This window comes from Stenella coeruleoalba (assembly GCF_951394435.1).
Source record: "Stenella coeruleoalba genome assembly, chromosome: 10".
In the NCBI taxonomy this organism is placed as follows: Eukaryota; Metazoa; Chordata; class Mammalia; order Artiodactyla; family Delphinidae; genus Stenella; species Stenella coeruleoalba.
This window is the reverse complement of record NC_137156.1, coordinates 19292604-19309713: the sequence shown is the minus strand read 5'-3', so window position 1 is coordinate 19309713 and position 17110 is coordinate 19292604. Positions and strand designations below refer to the sequence as shown.

Here is a 17110-nt window from a genome sequence, read left to right as displayed (position 1 = left end):
CTTAATGGAATAAATTTTTAAAAAGGTACCGTAGTGAACAGAGAATTGTCTTCCTCCACGGAACTCAAACCATAAGATCCTTAAGTAGAATTTTAGTAATTTATAGTAGTTAAATAGGTTTCTAACCCATCTCCAAGAAGCTATGATTGTAGTATATTTTTAATTACGGAGGCATTGAAAGCAATCAGCTCACATTAACCTTCTTTTAAATAGAATCATAAAGCAGAGCCTTTCACTCTGCTAATTCCTTTGTTTAGGGAATCACCCAGTATTCTTAAGTGAGTCATTTCAGAATGAATGGTCTATTGTAGGATTGAGTTTTAATATTTTGAATGAGAATAACAGAAATCAAAGTAGAAGGAACCTTCGAGATTACGGTCACCTCATTTTACATCTTTCTATTTAATTTCTGAAAACAAATACCTAAAATGATTAAACGCAGAAAAGAAACTAAAGCTTTTCACTGGATGGCACATTGGTCATTGGCAGTTACAGTTTTAAAGGAGTAAGGGCATTAGGTTAATTGGCATAATGTGAAGACAGATGCATTATATTTTCGAACATCTTACTAGCTGTTCCCTATTGAGCTCCCATTTTAATTTAACACCTATGCAGAGGTTCATATTTTGAAAATGTTTATAGTCATTTTAATTTGTTGTGTTTTTTATGTGAGGTGGATCAGCACATCTTTTTTTTGTGTGTGTGTGGTACACGGGTCTCTCACTGTTGTGGCCTCTCCCGTCGTGGAGCACAGGCTCCGCACACACAGGCTCAGCGGCCATGGCTCACGGGCCCAGCCGCTCGGCGGCATGTGGGATCTTCCCGGACTGGGGCACGAACCTGTGTCCCCTGCATCGGCAGGTGGACTCTCAACCACTGCGCCACCAGGGAAGCCCCAGCACATCTTTTTGTATGGGCTAGCCCTCAATATATGGAGGACTAGGCATATAGTAGACAGATGTTTCTGCCCTCAAGGGAATTACGGATTAAAATTTGCCTCTTAGTGTCTTAAGACACTAAGCACTTAATGTGCTTAATCACACATCCCCTGCCACTTAAACTGGTTTTAGCAAATTGTGCCCACCACTGATTAAGGACTTCTATGTGCCAGGCACCATACTGAATTCTCTATGCATGCGGTATAATTTAATTTTCATAACAGTGCCACAAGGCAGCTACTATCTCAGTTTTATGGATAAGGAACCCGAGACTTGAAGAGGTTCAAACCATGTAACTCGTGTGTGAAGTCCTGGATCTGGTAAGTGAAGGGGTCCAGGTTTGCATCCAAAGCCCGGCTCCCTGGAACTACATCATGCCATGTCTTGCAGTAACGAGGATGGCTAAATTTTCTGAGCAGCTCCTTAGTGCTGGTGTTCTACTAAGTGCTTTTCAACACATTTTCATTGAATACCCACAACAACTGTGAAGGCATTTCATTTCCAACTTGCCAGTGCAGAAACTGAGCTGAAGAAAGGTTGAAGAACAGACTGAAGATCACACAGCTATTAAGGGACTTAGCTGAGTTTCAAAACAGGTCACTCTGGCTTCAGAGCCCATTGCTGTACCTGCGTTCCAAACAGCACTCCTTTAAACCACTTTCCTTTTGTGTGTGATAATGACCCATAACCAGTCCTTACTTGAATTAAAGAGAGCACAGCATGTATTTAGAGAGACTGAATGGAGCTTTATTTGGAAAGTTTGGAGTTCTCCTTCCTCTCTTTCAGTATCTGTTTCCCTTCTTTAGCACATGCATCTTTAGTTTAGAGTACCTCATCTTTAGATGACTAGAGCCCTCCAACCATCTCTTGTTTCTCCCCCTTCCCAGTAAAATCACCTGTTGAAAAGACGACAAGAAGCTCAGTTGCACCAAGTTAAAAATAATAATGTCTTGTTGTTTGGCATTTGCTGAGATTATTTTAGTGGAATCCCAGGTAGTAGGCACTGGCTGGAAAAGATTTTTCTTGGGATTCTTCAAAACATGACTGTAGTTGACTCCCTTTATGTATATTAAGACCAACCTGATCCTCAATAAACTGTTTTACAGGATGTTTTAATCTCTTTTGGGGTTACCTTTTCCTACAGATATACACTTCTGATTTTATAATGAAAATTACTGAGAAAGTGGGACTCATTTCACAGCAACTTCTCTTCATTATATGTGCTCTATGAAGCAAAGCAACAGGAAGCATATATATGCATATAGGAAAGACAAGAGTTACTTAAAAGCAAACAAACCAACCAAAAAAACAAAAGCTGGCTTTCTTCCATTTACCAACTTGAGACTTTTCATCATTAACTAAGACAGATCTTACACTAAGGTTCATCAAGTAAATACCTGGAAGATGGCACGTAATTAAATTGGTTAGGGAATTAATATTCTCTAAATTGTTACTGCTAAAAATCTAGTCACTTGGAACAATAAATTTTTAAAAGAAATATAAATAATCCTTTGAGAGTAAACATTACATACTTTCATGATTTATAACCATTTTATGGAAAAATATTCAGCTTGCTTTGTTAGAATTTGGCCAGATGGAATTTGATCTCTCATGATTTTTACTCTTTGTGTTGCATTGTGGTGATTTCCTTAGCTCTATCTGCCAGATCACCAGTACTCTCTTCAACTGGGATAATCTGTTTAATCGATTTGGTATTTAATCTTGTCCACTGAGTTTTTAACTTTAATGACAATGTTTTTCATTTCTAGAAGTTTTATTTGACCCTTTTCCAAATCTGCTAGTTTTTATTTGTACTGTTCCTTTCCTTCAGCGCTGTTTCTATTCTCTTTTATTTCTCTAATCATTTGAATGCACTTTTCAGTGATCACTTTAAAAAGTGTTCTATCATCTCCTGCCCTTGGGGGTGCTAATTCTCTTTGTTGTGTTGACTGACTCTCCCTCACGGTGGTTAGTTTCTGCACTTCATCTGCAAATTTTGACAGTGAGCTAATCTTCCACAGGAAGCTTGTTTGTTTTGCTAAGACAGTCCTGTGTGCCTAGGATTGAGGCAGCATCCCTTCAGAGTGCATTTGCTTCTGCTAAGACCATGGGAATTTTCCTGATTTGGGACCAGTTTTATGGTTAGTTTCTTGGCTGGAGGTTTCTTCAGTACTTGGATAGTACAACTTTAGATCTTACAGCCTTTTGCATAGTATGTTTTAGGAATTGTGATTTCTCCCCAGGGAGATGCCAAGCTTTCTTGCTGCTTCCTAGTCTTGTGCCTGGTGTTAAGGTCCACTTGTCAGAGATCTGGAACCCCTGAAATGGTTCCAGGTTTATGCTGTGGTCTTGGTTCCAGCCCTCCACTGTGTGGACACTACCAAATATAAAACCGATAGCTAGTGGGGAGCAGCCGCATAGCACAGGGAGATCAGCTTGGTGCTTTGTGACCACCTAGAGGGATGGGATAGGGAGGATGGGAGGGAGACACAAGAGGGAGGGGATATGGGGATATATATATATGTATAGCTAATTCACATTGTTGTAAAGCAGAAACTAACACACCATTGTAAAGCAATTATACTCCAATAAAGATGTTAAAAAAAAAAATCCTAGCTCCCAGACCCTAGAGCCTAAATCCCTGTCCAGCTCCCCTTGAACCCCTGAGGCACCCTTCTTTATGTACAGTAGCTGGGGACTGCCCTTTCTTTAGAGCTCAGCAATGAATGAAACTTTTGTGTTCACATATTTTTTATTTATTTATTTATTTATTTTGGCTGCACCCGGTCTTAGTTGCTGCATGTGGGCTTCTTAGTTGCAGCATGCCGACTTCTTAGTTGCTACATGCCGACTTCTTAGTTGCTACATGCGAACTCTTAGTTGCCGGCATGCATGTGGGATCTAGTTCCCTGGCCAGGGATTGAACCCGGGCCCCCTGCATTGGGAACCCGGAGTCCTACCCACTGGACCACCAGGGAAGTCCCTGTGTTCACATTTTATCTGTCATTTTATGTATTTGTAGCAGGAGAGAACCTGGGTCACCTCAGTCCATCATGTTGCTTTCAGTTTCTGGTACATGAGTTTGCCTTGAGGGGTTTTGCTGGGGTTTGCAGGTGGAGGAAAGAATGATTTGGGACACAGAGCATTGCCAAGAAAGGTTGGGCTTTGAGCCCCCTGAGGGCACTGACAGGAGCCAGAGGAGGACACGGAGCATCGGTCTCCAGGTAGAGACTAGACAGGAAGTGTAGGCAAGGACACAGAACGGGAGACGGGCAGGTGGGGAGACCAGCTTCATACTCTGCTTAAGGGTGATTCTGCCCTTAAGATAAAGAATTTGTTGCTCTCATTGAACTTGGTGACATTTACTTGGCCAGATCAAACGAAGGAGAGTCTGAGGTGTCAGAGGCATCCATGTGATGAAAGGTCAGGGTGATTACAACTCATCTCATGTATCTTTACAGTGGGTAAGTTCTCTGTCTTTTCCCCACCACCCTTGATTTACTCTTAAGCCCATCTCACATACTTTTTTTTTTTTTTTTTTTTGCGGTACGCGGGCCTCTCACTATCGCGGCCTCTCTTGTTGTGGAGCACAGGCTCCAGACGCGCAGGCTCAGTAGTTGTGGCTCACGGGCCTAGTTGCCCCGCGGCATGTGGGATCTTCCCAGACCAGGGCTCGAACCCGTGTGCCCTGCATTAGCAGGCAGATTCTCAACCACTGCGCCACCAGGGAAGCCCTAAGGAAAATCTTTTGATTAGGCTTCTTGGTTCCAAATCATTTTGCACTTACTTGTATTTTTATCTGGACTATTAGAAGCAAACACAGATGGTCACCATTTCTGGATTTTCCTTTAGAGATTTTAGGAACAGAATTAAATTTTCATTGTTAGCAGCAACATGATCCCTTTTGAAGTCTTCTGGATTTTACTTTCTAGGTTGAAAATGCTCTGTTTATGGCAACTATTTGCTTCTAAAGCAGAAACTTCGGTTGTCTGTTCAGAGGTCTTTTGAATGATACTTATATATGTTGATGAGAAGATGAGTTCTCAGCAGGAAGCTGCATTGTAAGCCTTATTAGTGATTCTTATAGGTGTGAGTTCTGAAATGAAGAACAGGCATTGAGATAGGAAGTAAATATATATATACATATATATATTTTGCTGTATGCAGGCCTCTCACTGTTGTGGCCTCTCCCGTTGCGGAGCACAGGCTCCGGACGTGCAGGCTCAGCGGCCATGGCTCACAGGCCCAGCCGCTCCACGCCATGTGGGATCTTCCCGGACCGGGACATGAACCCATGTCCCCTGCATCGGCAGGCGGACTCTCAACCACTGCACCACCAGGGAAGCCTGGAAGTAAATATTAACTCAAATTGTGAAACAGGTGGTGAGGACATATTGAGTTTTATCTCTAGACCTTTGTCTGTTTCTCTGCTCTGTCTCCCTCCGGACCTCTCTTCACTCCCACTCTACTCCCACTCCTATTCCTCAGTTTTTTGGGATGCCTCCATCTGCTTTCAGGGGTCTAGGGTTCCTGCCCCGTAAGAGCTCCAACTCATGGCAGAATCAATTATGGATCCAGTGACAACTTGGTCCAGCTTCTGGCTGCAGGCCATGCCTGTGCCTTCTTTCCAAACTAGTCCTCAGCCCCACACAAGCTGTAGCAATAGGCAAGTGGAATTTGTCATTCTCTTAACAACGATAATGATAATAATAAAAATAATAGTAGTACTAATAATATTCAATACTTGTAAAGTGCCAGGTATTGTTCTGAGCACTTTAAATACATTAACTTATTTAGTCCTAACAGCCCCATGAGGTAAGACTCTTATTAGCCTCATCTTACAAATAAGGAAAGTGAGGTACAGGTAGGTTTGGTAACTTGCCCAGAATAACACAGCTAGCAGGTGGAAGAGCCTGGATTAAATGTAGTCTGTCTGAGTCTGCAGAGGTGGGTAGCCTCCCACCAGGCCTAGCTTTGGTTCCTGTCACAAATGGGATAAGACTTGGTTACCCTGCAGGTGTGGAGTTTCCCGCACTAATTCTTTTTTCTAGAAGAGGAATTCATAAGCCCAGGGTTTCGGGCTATAGAAAACTATAGAAATTAAAATACAGAAAGACATACAGTAAATAATCACAGGTTGGAAGAACTTTGGGGAGGGCGGACTATTTAAATATGCTCTCTTGAGATTATTCTCTGAGTGCTTTGTAAGTCTTTAAAAACACTGCCAAAAGATATTTAAATATTCTCCCTAGTGAGCTTTTCATGAATATGGAAAAGTAGTGAGTTTTTTTGTTTTTGCCGTAGAGTTTTTGTAGTTAGGGAATATTTTAGAAATTATTTAAAATTCCAGAGGACATATGGTATTTTAAAAATATGATTCACTGCATACGTTTTCTGCAGGTCTTTCAATTTTCACTTCTTCATTGAAACCTTCCCATCAAAATATGAAGAAAGCTGGTGATTGTACCTTTGATTGTGACCTGTGAGACGTGATTTGAGATATAGTCAAGATTTAGTGTAAAATGACATGAAATCTATTTTAAGTAAAATGTCCTGCCATCCTGGAAGCTCCATGTAGAAAATGCTAGCATTGTACAAGCTTAAGACTCATAGTTCTTTCTATCCTTTTTGGTCATAGTCTTGGAAAGGCCTCCTGTAGGAGAACTACAAAGTAAAATACAAGAGCAATTTTTTTTCCCCTTTTAATGTTTATGTTCCCTATGCATAGCTATCATGGATCATCAAACTGCTTCCTTTCCAACCCCAGCTGGCTGAAGGTCACAGGTCTTCTAAACTGATGGTGAAACTTCAGCCTGTATTCTGTTACTGAGATTGAAAAGTACTTGCATCCCACAACTAGGGAAAAAGAATTTCCCCTGAGGAAGCATGTACAAATGACGTTCATTGTTCCTGGTTGTCTCGATACCAGTAACAAGCACTTTGTCAGCAGACATTCTGACTTTATACAAGTAGTGGTGCACAAGCAGGAGCCCATTATCTTGTTATGATATTCAATTTCCTTCCCATTCTCTTAATGGAAATGAAGTTGCCCCTGCTGCTTTTGGGTAGTGGAAGCTTTATGAATATCCTGAACTCTCAGCTGCTAAGGGATTGGTTCTTTGTCTTCCCATCTTTATCAGGTACTTCCCTGTGTAGGCTATCTCTTGTTTCTGCCCCCAGCATGATGCTATTAAACATGTTCTATCAATCCAGCCCATGTGTGATGGCAGAGTGCTGATTAGCCTCTTTGGATTACTTTGATGTTGAAACTGACTAGTCCTCTAGTCTTTAAGTCATTTATTCCAAAATATCTAGTAATCAAAATAATAACATTCATGATTTTCCACCATTGAGGCCCACAGTGTAAATTAGCTCATGGAAAGAGCTTGGAAAGCAATACAACTGAAAGGCCTTTTCTTATCTTGTTGACCAAAGGAGTTTATAAAAGTCCACCCATTTCAAATGTAGCCCAAAACCCCCATGGAAAAAAACTTTACAGTTCAATTAGCGGGAGATAAATTGCGTGATGCCTGTAATCAGAAAAACTGGCATGAGCTCAATGTTCAGTTACTACCTCTAAGCTCTTCCTACTTTCTGATGTATCCCCTTAAAGCCACTGAGGAGTTATGGAGGATAATTAATTTTTAGGGTGAATTAAAAGAAGTAATCTGACGATAATAAGAGCTGATTTTCAGCTTGTACTTGTTACTATGGCCAGTAGCCACACTAGTTGTTTATAATTTCTAACTGGTCAGTGCCGCTGTTCATTGGTTCTCAAATATTTTGACTTTTTAACCTGAAAATTATGCCATGTATGATATTTATGCATATATATATATATATATATATATATATATTTTTTTTTTGCGGTACGTGGGCCTCTCACTGTTGTGGCTTCTCCCGTTGCGGAGCACAGGCTCCTGACGCGCAGGCTCAGCGGCCATGGCTCACGGGCCCAGCCGCTCCGTGGCATGTGGGATCTTCCCGGACCGTGTCCCCTGCATCAGCAGGTGGATTCTCAACCACTGCGCCACCAGGGAAGCCCCTTTATGCATATTTTAACTATTACATTACAGCTACACCCAAATCTATAGGCACTTACATTGTCCATACCTGTACCGACTGGTTTGCATATCTGTTTTCTGTCTCCAGCACCTACACATCACCTGCCACATTGTTAGTGCTCAGAAATGTTATTAGTTGAAAAATGGAAATACATATTGTTTCTGTTTTTATGCATCTCACACCCATTTGGGTTGGTGTGTTATATCCTAAGTTTTGTTTTATAGAATAATCTCATTACATGTATTTTTTTTGTTGAAAGTGACTTTGAATACTGAAATAGGTAATTTGCAGAATTGAAAAAAGAGTTTTAAAGTCCAGGGCAAAGCCAGGGACCTCAGAACCTGGAACCAGGGACACAAAAATCCACAATATTCTTTCTGTATCTTTCAGCTCTGATTCTTCTAGCCCCTTGGCTTCATTCTCCCTTATTGCACACAGACTTTCCTCCTGTGAGGGGAATGTGGCTGTAGACAGCTCCTGGATTATATCCTTTTAGCCCAGGAACATGAGAGTAAAGAGAACTTTCAACTGCAGTTTGGGGAAAAAAAAAAATCACAGGGAAGGATTCTGATTGGCCCAGCTTACAAGCATGTGTCGACCCCTGGGGCCTATCAGGGCTGGGGAATAATGATTTATGATGAGCTGGGTCACATGACCACCTCAGTGTTTGGAGGAGTAGTGCTGTTACAAGAAGGAAAAAGGGTTGCCTGTGAACCAGGCAGTCATCCCAATTAGTGCTTACAATACTTGGGTGAAGCAGACTTACCGAACAAAGTGAGAAAAAACTTTGCATGAGGTGGTCCACCTGTTATTGAAAATAAGATAGTGGTGCTGGGGAGAAATGTGTTTCTAAAAGGGACTTGAGTCTAGCAGGAGGCTAGTATCCTGTCCTTTCGTTTGACGTGAAGGGGATGCCATTCATGTTACTCCTTCTCCCGGTAGGTTTCGTAGCTTTTCCTTACCGCAGCTGTACTTACCACATGCACCTGCAATAACTTCTTGACAAATCTGCATTTTGCACTGGACTGTGAGCTACTTGTGGGCCGGGATCACATCTAATTCATGTTTGAAAATATTCATGTTCCCAGTGAATGCTTGGTACTGGCAGAATGAATGAAAATGGGAAGTATAGCAGTCTACTGCAGAGTTGAGGCATCGAATGAAAATACAGTTGGATTACACATGTCTTTTATTCTAGAATTGCAAGACAATAGCTGTTAAAGCTAATAATGGTTCCTCCAGCCGATAGAATTGCCTGCATATATTCAGGGAGCTCTTGTCCTCACAGGGCAACCGTTTCTCTTACTCTAAATGTAAATCCTTTTCTGTGTTGGCCCATAATCTACTTGCTTGTAATCTCCACTCTGCTCCCGGCGAAGCTATCAGAAGGACGGCATGGAGAATATGACTCTTCCAGTTGGTAGCCCTTTAGAAATTTGGAGACAGGTGCTGATGTTCATTTCAGTCTTTCTCCAGCTAAAACGTCCCGAATTCTTTCAGCTACTCCTCAGTGAGAAGGATTGCTTCATCTTCCTATCCCGGTTACATTCTACCTGCAAACTTTGGAGTGTTTCAGTGGCCACCTTAATATGAGATGCCTGGAACCAAACACAAACATCCAAGATGTGGTTTGACTTGTGCAGAATTTACTATGGGTTGATTACACCCTAGGATCACAGTCAGTGGTTTGGGAAGTGGAGCCCTTTCGTTAGAGGAAATTTTACAAAAAGTCCCCTTTGTGTCATACATAAACGGAGATCTTTTCTGGTTGCAGGGAGTTTTCTGGATAGTTTGGGAGGCCACCTGCTCATGATTTTCCTCCTCATGTACTGTGGTGGCCGCTGAAACATTTTTATGGAACTCAGGATTTTGTGACCCACCCCAATCTGAAAAATGTATGATTAAAATGTATTACATATTTCTATGAATGGAGTCCAAGTTTTCAGACTCAATATAGGTTATATTAAGTTTAAGTGCTACTAAAATTTCCATTTACACTCACACGGAGAGCTGTCAAGTTACACCCTCCCATCCTATAATGCAGGATTTTTCATGTTTTCCTGTTAAATTTAATCTTGTTGGTCTGTATTTCAGCCTGTTCACCTAATTTTGGGTCTTGATTTTGTAACTTGTTATCTTTTCCATCTTACCGTAATCTGGATATTTGGCAGTGTGCTCTCTACATGGTATCCAACTATTTTTATAAGTTTTTTGAAGCAAATAGGGTCCATGAGAGAGACTCTTCTTCAAATTGACACCTGGGTGCGGATGAGCATTTTTTGTGGTTCAAAGACTTTGTACCCAACATTCCTAAAGTTACACTAACCATCTCCCACCGCAACACTTTCTGTCTCGATCAATGACAGCACTATTTATCTGTGCCTAAAATTGATGTACAATCTTGACTTCTTTCTTCCCCTTACCTCATATTCCCAACTGTTCACCACATCCTGCTGACTTTACTTGCTAAATATTAGGACAGTTTCCCAATTTTCATCTCTCTACCACAGCCCTTGTTTAGGCTCGCCTTTGCTCGCAACAGGCAACAGTAACTTCCTAACAGGTGTCCTTTTTTTCTGGTCTTTCCCCCTGAGTTTTGTTCTGTCCTCATTTCCAGTGTCACCTGTCTGGACCAAAATTTGACTGTGTGTGGTTCACGTGCTTAAAACCCTCCAGTCGCTCCCCGTCACCCACAGACAAAGCTGAAGGTCTTCAAGTTCATGACTGTTTCACATCGTATTCCTATACCCCCTAAACTGGGCTTGATGCTCTTACAACATTAAATGGCTTGGGATTTCCTCCATGCCCTATGCTCCCTCTTGGTTTTTACTGGCTTCTTTGTCTGAAATTCTCCGCATTCATACTGCCACCCAAACTTTTTTTTGTCAAAACGTACTTGTTTTCAAGATTCAGCTTAGGTGTTCTCCTTCATGAGTTCTGCATCCGCGTAGTCAACCAACTGCGGATCGAAAATATGTGAAAAAAATTTTCCAGAAAGTTCCATAAAGCAAAATTTGAATTTGTGCACACTGGCAACTATTTACATAGCATTTACATTGTATTAGGTACTGTAAGTAATCTAAGGTAAGTTATATGCAAATACTATGTCATTTTATATGGGGGACGTGAGCATCCGCAGATTTTGGTATTTACAGGGGTCTTGGAGGTATTCCCCTGTGGATACTGAAGGAAGGGTGACCGTAATTTGCATTTAATCTGGTCTTTAGTAGATACTTAGTAAATATTTGTTAAGTAAAATAATGGATGAATCAACCCACTTATATACACATACTCATGTTATTTTCCAACCCAAATTTTACCATCATATACACAAAGATATGTGGATTAGTGAGTCCATTAACTGTTACGTTGAAATACAAATATTCTATGTTTGATGCTTTCTTCCTCTATCAAACTGGCAGCCCTGTATAAAAGAAAGAAGGAAATTTCCTCATTAATGACATGCTAAGTGAACTTATTTTGGACTTCTTTCCATTATTGCCTCCTTTCCTAAATGCACACAAACAGTTCTGGAAGGAGTAGATTTCTAGTTAAACTGCCTGATTGGAGATCACTTTTTACATGGTTCTTTCTTTCCAGTAGCTTCAAACAATTAACCTGGAGGTGAAATAACACGGATTTATTGACTATTCCCTGTGATATTGTAAATGTGCCTCTTGACACTAAGCAGTTTATAATTTCATTGGCAGAAGGAGACATACACATGAAATAGGTAACAGTGAATTCAGCAAGTAGTCCAGTATCAAAAAGAATGGCACCGATGATAAGTGTTTGGCATTTTTGGAAACAGTGGCGATTTAAACAAAGAAAAAGCAAACAACCAGCTGCACCACATTCGAATGGGCAGAGGCTTAATTTACAAAAACTATAAATTATTTAGGAAGGGAATCAGGTGAAGGTCCGGGAAACAGGACCTCCTGTGATTTTATGTTGAGTGAATTGTGAGGCTACTAGGGTTATTCTAGAAATAAGCACATTAGTACACCTAAATTGAAAAATTGTGAATTGTGTAATGTTTGGAATAGGGGCTGTTTTATCAGAACTTTCTTATGAAGTCTGATACCACTGTAATCAGATAAGAACCTCGTGCCTACTGAGCTTACATCCGCTTGAAAACACATTAGAAACAGGAAAAAAAAATGAATTAAACATAGGGAAAACCATCAAGTGCTACCTGGGATAGTCATGCTCTAATGTCTTCAGACTCGGGAAAGCTGTTTCCCAGGCTGCTCCTAGGCAAATGCAGAAAGGAAAGTTTGCCAGGTTTTCCCGTGGCCAGAAGGAAGTATACTTTGAAGCAAATATACTTTTTCCAAGAACTCCATCCATTCATTCACATTTAGCAACTATTTACTGACTCTCCAAAAGGCACTGTGTTAAGCTATAGAGAGAATTCCATGGTTGCTAAAGCAACACCATGAATTGATTTCCCATGTTTAACACCCCTCTCCCCTGCAATAATATTTTGTCTAGCAACCATATATAGCCTCGTGTAAATTAAAGAGCATTGCCTGTGTTAAGTGAGACATATAGGTCTAGTCATGCCTTGGGCAAATTATCCAACAATTCTGTCCTCAATTGGAAAATGGAAGGGTTGAACCATTTGCTTTCTTGAGTCCTTTGGGGACTCTAAAATATAATGATCTAATTAATTTTGATGGTCTTCTGGCTTACACTTCAGTATTTGTGAGTGTGTTTAGTACCTGAAGATGCTGATAGAGTTAACTTTGTGAACTTGCACAGAAGACAAAGTTCTGAAATACAACGGCAATGGTGTGTTCATTTAAACGGGAAAACAGCCTTCTGTTCGCAGGGCAGGTATAAACTTCCATTGCTTAGGTATTTGAAAACTTAATGAGTTAATATTTATTATGCTATATGACAATAGTTAAAATATTTCCGTGCCTGGTTAACTGAGATGTGGTGCTTTGATTTTATGGCATTCTATATGAACAAATTTTTTTTTTTTGTGGTACGCGGGCCTCTCACTATTGCAGCCTCTCCCGTTGCGGAGCACAGGCTCCGGACGCACAGGCCCAGCGGCCATGGCTCACGGGCCCAGCCACTCCGCGGCATGTGGGATCCCCCCGGACCGGGGCACGAACCCACGTCCCCCGCATCGGCAGGCGGACTCCGAACCACTGCGCCACCAGGGAAGCCCTATGAACAAATTTTTTAATGCACTGCTTGACTTTATGGATAATCCTGATGTTTTAGACATGGCAGAGACATAGATCTTTTTATATCTGTTACAGTGGATGAAATTGCTGTATAAAGTTTAAACTGCTCCATCAACAAAATTGAGCATTTTAGTAAAAGAAACTTATACGTATGTGTATAAAATTACCAAAGTCACATAGCAAATATTATCTTGAAGTCATTTCTGAAAGGGAGTATTTTCATGTTCTCAGTGAATAATTTCTTTCTGCCTGAGAGCTACTGTTGTACCCTGGGAAATATTCAGAGGAGAAGATAAAATTATTTAGATTTGCAGCTTCTTGTCATGGGAGGTGAAGGTCTTTTTATTATTATTATTAATGTGATGGGAATATTTCCATCACATGGTGTCTCTGTACAGCACAACCTTTTCATCACATAAATAATTAATACCTCCTGCCATTCCTTGCTTCCCCACCTCAAACGCTTTCCATCTGAGTGAGGAGAATGTCTCTCTTCTCAGATAAAGGTTTCCCCAAGTACTGACACTTGGTGGGAGTGGTGGGGGTGGGGAGAAGGGTCGTTTCTCTGCCTCAACACGACCCAGATCTGAGCTGGCTGGAAAGGAGTGTACCAGGAAACAGGAGCTTGTTCTTTTCAAACTAAACTTTTCTTGCATGTAGTAATTGCAGTATTTTTCCAGAGAAAGATTCAGCTTCCGGCCTGGTATCTTTTCCTTTCACATGGGCCTGCTTCTATAACCAGGGCTCCTGGCCTGGTCTCAGAATGGACAGCCCACGTATCCTGCTACTGAGGGCTAGACTGGCCCAGAGTCCCCTTGGTGATCAGTGGTGTCAGGCACCATCCCTGCTCTCGGGCGCGAATATTCTCACCTTCTCATGAGGGAGAGAGACGACGAACCAGGAAACAGAGAAGTAAGGCAGGTCAGAGAGCAGGGATGCTGTCGAGGTCATGGGGGTGGAGGTGCCCTGAGCGCACACTTCCTCACGGCTCCATTTCTGCGTCTGGAGAACAAGTCACAGGTCAGGCAAGTGTGTCTTCCACAAACCCCCCCTTTTCTGTATCATTTTTGCCCCTCAGTGATGACTTCTTCCAGTTTCTCTTAGGTCCTTGGTTGGGCCCTGCCATTATTGAATGGAAAATGGCAAATTATTTGGTGGTCAAAAGAATAGACAGTCTTCAGATAAAAAAATTGAAGACAGTTGTAGAGGAGAATTTTTTGAAAAATCGGATCTAGTCTTTTTGCATTCAAATGAACTTTAGCTTTTGTTGTGAAAAATCTATACCCTCCTAATACTTGGTAACTTCTGTGTTCTTTCCCTCCTCAGGACCTTTGACCCAGCCATTTCCTCTCCCTGGAGCATTCCCCCTCAGATATCCATTCCTCATGCTTTTTAAGTCTTTGTTTACATGCTATTTTTAAAATGAGGCCTGCCCTTACGGCTCGAACATTGCTCCCTCTCTCTAGCACTTATATGATGTAATATTCATGATTATTGTGTCTATTGAATCTCCACTGTCCCTTCTACTCCCAGCCTCCACAAGGCCATGAGATCTCTGCTTATGTGAATTCCTAGTTCTTAGAACAAGGCCTGGCACGTAGTAGGTGCTCAATAAATATTGTTGAATTACAAAAGTTTTTTTTTTTAACAACTTATAATCAACTTTCAAAAGTTTGATTTAAGCATCTGCAGCAGTGACTTCAGCTTCCACCGGGGCTCAATGCTGATAGAAGTCACCTTAACAATCTCGGAAGGACCATGTGTGTCAGTGAGTCACTGGTGGGTCCTTCTCTGAAAATGACCCCAAGGCTTAGAACCTTCACTACAAGGATTATTTTTGGGGTAGCGATTCTCAGAGTCTTGGTAGGCATCCGAACTGGTCCTTTCACTTTGAGATTCTTTCCCTTCATGCCTCTGATCAAATCATCACACACTTTCTCCAAAGATTTTATGTTGCTGCTGTAATTTGGTGAATTGCCACCTCTGGTTCCACACGTGTCTTTCCGGTATCTTTCAAAGACATGCGATGAGGCAGGGGCAGGTGCAGGCAGACCTGCACTCCGCTACACCTGTTCCTCAAAGAGACGAAAGATTAAAAAACCCAAAACACCACGACAACAACAACAGCAACCTGTAAAATCCCTCAGGAAAATCTCACGAGGGCTGTTTGTTTTGGGGACTTAGGGGTTGGAAGCAAGTGCTAACCCTGTCCTGGCCCAGGTAGGAGAGAGCTCGTTATCCAAGCAGGGTGGGGGGTATGGGTGGAGGTAGGGGGGCAGGGACGCCAGCAGCCCAACCCCAGGCATCTCAAAGGGAAAATGGCAGGAGAGGGAGCTGGCCATTCTCTGGGCTTGCGACCCTCTGACTTCTCCTCCCATCCTGAGAGTAGTCAGGTCTAAATGTGGACAGAGGGACTCATCCCTCTGTAGTTTGGTTCTGAAGGGCATGAGTGTAAAATAGTGGAACTGAGACACATTAACAATTTACCTTCATTTAACAAGTTGTATGAAGACATGGTCATAAGTGCTCGGGTTTTTTTTTTTTTTTTTTTTTAAATCATATTAGAATGTGTTCTGAAGAGACTGCTCCCACAGACTAAACCAACCTTTTTATTTGACCAGCTGACTTTCTTTAAAAGTGTCTTGAAAACCTTTTGTGCTCCTTTCCTGAAAGATGTAGTGAGAATGTGATAAGCAGAATAATGGCCCTCCAAAATCCATGTCCAAATCCCTGGCATCTGTGAATATGTTATGTTACAGGGCAACAGGGGAGTAAAGGTTGCTAATGAGCTGACCTTAAAACAGGGAGATGGTCCTCACTTACCTCGGTGGGTCCAGTGGACTCCAAAGGGTCCTTTAAATGTGGAAGAGGGAGGCAGAAGAGTCAGAACCAGAGAGCTGACGTCGTAAGAAAGACTCAATGATGGGCCATTGCTGGCTTTGAAGGTGGAAGGAGGCCACGAGCCAAGGAATGCAGGTGGCTCCAGGAAGCTGGAAATGGCGAAAAGATGGATTCTCCCCTAGAGCCTGCAGAAAGGAACGCAGCCCTGCTAACACCTTGATTTTTTAGCCTGGGGAGACACATTTCAGACCCTGACCTCCAGAACTGTAGGATAACAAACTTGTGTAGTTTTAAGCCATCAAGTTTGTGCTAATTTGTTACAGCTGCAATTGCAAACCAATACAGAAAGAGTAAGGGGAAACCTGTCTTTGTGTTTTTGCCACATGCCTCCTTCCCAGTGCTGTGGTATTTTCAGTATTCTTCCGGGGAAAATTAAAAGACAGAACCACAAAGCACTTTAGAAGACTGTGATGGCCAAACCTGGCAGTGGCCACTATGAACCTCCCTCAGGGGACTGGAGTCACACCCTCACTTCAGGACAGTGGCCAGAAGCTCACAAAAAGAGACCCACACTGGCAAGGTCTCAAGCCATGATTCCTCCACCATGGCCTGGGTTAGGGAAAGAGATGTATATGGGGAAATATTAAAAGTTAGTGCACAGTGCTACTCTTGGAATTCTTCATTAGCAGGTGTTTAAAAGTCAGCGCTCTAAAATTACTTGCAGAAGCTTATATATATGAATTTCCTGTAATTCACATTTTATAAGAACTCCTATCAGCTGTATCACAGCTTGAAAAATACCAAAAATGCATTAGAAAAACCTTTCTGTTTAAAACTATATTGATCTCATGTTTACGTGGCAAAAGAAGGCCATTACACAGCAGGCAGTAAAAGCTTCATTTCAGAGAGCTTGAGAAAAACCTCAAAATAATTCACTGTTAGACTTTTCCTTACAAAATAAAATGAAATAACACCACCTGCTGCTTAAAATCTCCAATTAATGCTATAAAAAGTACCTTCATTTAAAAAGCCAATGTGTAAATTTCTCCAAGCTGGCTGCAGACA

At 41.7% G+C, this 17110-nt stretch overlaps 1 protein-coding gene and 1 pseudogene across 4 annotated transcripts in view; one reads left to right on the top strand and one right to left on the bottom strand.

Moving 5' to 3' along the window:
- DCDC2 (doublecortin domain containing 2) overlaps window positions 1-17110 on the top strand; it is a 159736-nt gene that overhangs the window by 86861 nt on the left and 55765 nt on the right. The window lies entirely within an intron of this gene.
- LOC307193311 (small ribosomal subunit protein uS10-like) lies at window positions 14883-15227 on the bottom strand (annotated as a pseudogene). The gene has a single exon. The product of its transcript is annotated as a small ribosomal subunit protein uS10-like (transcript).